Below are 3,295 nucleotides of genomic sequence, written 5' to 3' on the forward strand. Positions count from 1 at the left end.
GATGGTTCCCATGGTCACCCATCGCGTATCGCGGCGTAGGATAGTGACCTGCTTTATAGGCTTGCCTCGTGGCGCCACGTGGCAGACTTAGGGTGGTGACCTGCCCTATAGGCTTGCCTCGTGGTTCTCTTGGTCACCCGTCGCGTATCTTGAACTCATCAGCTTCAATACACTGATCGAGTCGGGTTTTTCCCTTTCTTTGATATCTCGCACCTATAGTACGAGTATAACTTTTTGTTAGTCGGATCTTTAACCCGGCTTAAGACCCTTAGTCTCTTTTTATAATCTTAACCTCAATTATATTTTCTTTATATACCTTTAGTTCAAAATCATCTTTTCTTTATTTTAAACCTTTAGTTTAAAATATATTTCTTTCTTTCTTTTATAAGTTAAAAACTCTTTAATTTAACTTATTATTCTTTTCCTTAATACTACGTTTCTTCTTCTTCGAGAAACATATACTTTTCTTTTCTTATTATCTAAGAATAATAAACTTAAGCTTAAATAATAATTATAACAAAGAATCATTTTATATATCTTTCTTTCTTTTATATTTCTTTTTTACATTTCCTTTTATTAATTTTGAGGTATCGAGTATATACTCGACCTAGGGTTTTAAGCCTGTAATATTTTTTTATTATTTTATTTGGGCATTATGCCAACCTTGTTTGGCTTATAATAACCCTAGAAATTTGAGCAGTACTTCGACGCCGTCACGTTTTCCTGAACTTCTTGATAAACCCTTTCCTTGGCACGCAAAACAATACACACCAATCTTCAATACTCGTCGACACGCTTATCAAGGCGGGTCATCGGGTCGTCTCAGGATGGCTTGGACTTCAAAATAACATCTCCGGTACTTCAGGAATTTTTTTGGTTAAATGACACAGAATACGAGGAAATCTGGCACGTTTTACGAGGTGGTCGAGGACACGCTTCACGAGGCTTAGAGAGATGTTTAGAGAGAGAGTAATGTGTGAAATTTTGGTGTGAGAAGTGAAAGGGCCAGAGGCCACTATTTATAGGAAATATCCAGGACCCATCGCGATACACGATGGTTCCCATGGTCACCCGTCGTGTATCGCGACGTAGGGTGGTGACCTGCTTTATAGGCTTGCCTCATGGCGCCACGTGGCAGACTTAGGGTGGTGACCTGCCCTATAGGCTTGCCTCGTGGTTCTCTTGGTCACCCGTCGCGTATCTTGAAATGATCAGCTTCAATACACTGATCGAGTCGGGTTTTTCCCTTTCTTTGCTATCTCGCACCTATAGTACGAGTATAACTTTTTGTTAGTCGGATCTTTAACCCGGCTTAAGACCGTTAGTCTCTTTTTATAATCTTAACCTCGATTATATTTTCTTTATATACCTTTAGTTCAAAATCATCTTTTCTTTATTTTAAACCTTTGATTTAAAATATCTTTCTTTCTTTCTTTCTTTCTTTCTTTTGTAAGTTAAAAACTCTTTAATTTAACTTATTATTCTTTTCCTTAATACTACGTTTCTTCTTCTTCGAGAAACGTATACTTTTCTTTACTTATTATCTAAGAATAATAAACTTAAGCTTAAATAATAATTATAACAAAGAATCATTTTATATATCTTTCTTTCTTTTATATTTCTTTTTTACATTTCCTTTTATTAATTTCGAGGTATCGAGTATATACTCGACTTAGGGTTTTAAGCCTGTAATATTTTTTTATTATTTTATTTGGGCATTATGCCTACCTTGTTTGGCTTATAATAACCCTATAAACTTGAGCAGTACTTCGACGCCGTCACGTTTTCCTGAACTTCTTGATAAACCCTTTCCTTGGCACGCAAAACGATACACACCAATCTTCAATACTCGTCGGCACGCTTATCGTGGCGGGTCATCGGGTCGTCTCGTGATGGCTTGGACTTCAAAATAACATCTCCGGTACTTCGGGATTTTGTTGGTTAGAAGTTCTAACAAAAAGGTTTAGAAGTTCTAACAAAAACATCAATCGATTATAGAATTAAAGAAATAATGCACTCAATCGAGCTCCGATTAGGGTTCAAAATATTATGTTTAAACGTTCTGAAACAAAAGTGAAGACCTTTAAACGTTCTAACCAAAAAGAACATTTTAAACGTTTTGACAAAAAATGAACATCTTTAAACGTTCTAATAAGTTCAAAGAAGTTCTTGGTGTTATAAAAAATGAACATCTTTAAACGTTCTAATACGCTTGAAGAAGTTTTGGGTGTTCAAAAAGGTTTAGAAGTTCAGAACACTTCTAAACAGAACCTCTAAACAAAACTTTGAAACTAACAAAATAAATTAAACACTTGTAACATGAAATTGAACACTGAAATCACATCATATAATCTCGTAATCATCAAACAATTATCAATCGACCGTCATATTAATCATCGATTCGATCATATGAACAAAATATGGAACGTCTGCAACTGGGTTTCTGCAAATGGCGCTTAAAACTTTAAACGTTCAGTTAAAACCCATCACTCAAAACTCAAAATTGATCAATTGAAACTTCAAATTGATGATTAATTGGACCAATTTCAAAGTTTAATTAATCAATTAGTTCAACAATTTCAATTTCAATTGGTCAAATTTATCAACTGACCTGTGAACAAGTCTTGACGGAGGAAGATGGTGTACGGTGGACGAAATCTTTGGATGGTGGACGGTGGACTCAATCGTTGGATAGTGACGGAATGTTGAACGGTCATGGTGAAGGTGGACGAAATCGATGGGAGTAGCGGATCAAATTTGATGAAAATTACAGTATTGCCACCGCGTATTTGAAATTAACGGGTATACGAGTCGCATAAGTAATGTACGATTAGGGATTATTGTATTGGATCCTTTATCTATCTATCTATCTATCTATCTATCTATCTATCTATCTATCTCTCTCTCTATATATATATATAGAAAAGATTAAATACAATAATACCTTAACATACAATATGTACGCGAATCCCCTTTTTTCACGAAATCTATCCATGAAATCACATCGCGACATCTCGAAATCGTCAATACATATCCAATTAATCATTGATTCATCGAAAAAAAACTGTTTTGGATGGTTAATCGATCAATTTTTTACTATTATTTTCACGAAAACCTTTTTTTGAGAGTTTTAGTTTTCGGCTGAGCATTTTAGGGTTTTGGTTGAGCGTTTTAGTACTTTTGCCTTTGTTTTTTTTGTCTTTAAGCATCTCGCGTACCTATCGTACATTAAGACATTATTGTACAGTATCTCGACCATATATATATATATATATATATATATATATATATATAT

The sequence above is a fragment of the Bidens hawaiensis genome, unplaced genomic scaffold (genome assembly GCF_021521415.1).
Source record: "Bidens hawaiensis isolate Kalapana, Puna unplaced genomic scaffold, B.hawaiensis_p1.1 tig00032118_1, whole genome shotgun sequence".
Taxonomy (NCBI): domain Eukaryota; kingdom Viridiplantae; phylum Streptophyta; class Magnoliopsida; order Asterales; family Asteraceae; genus Bidens; species Bidens hawaiensis.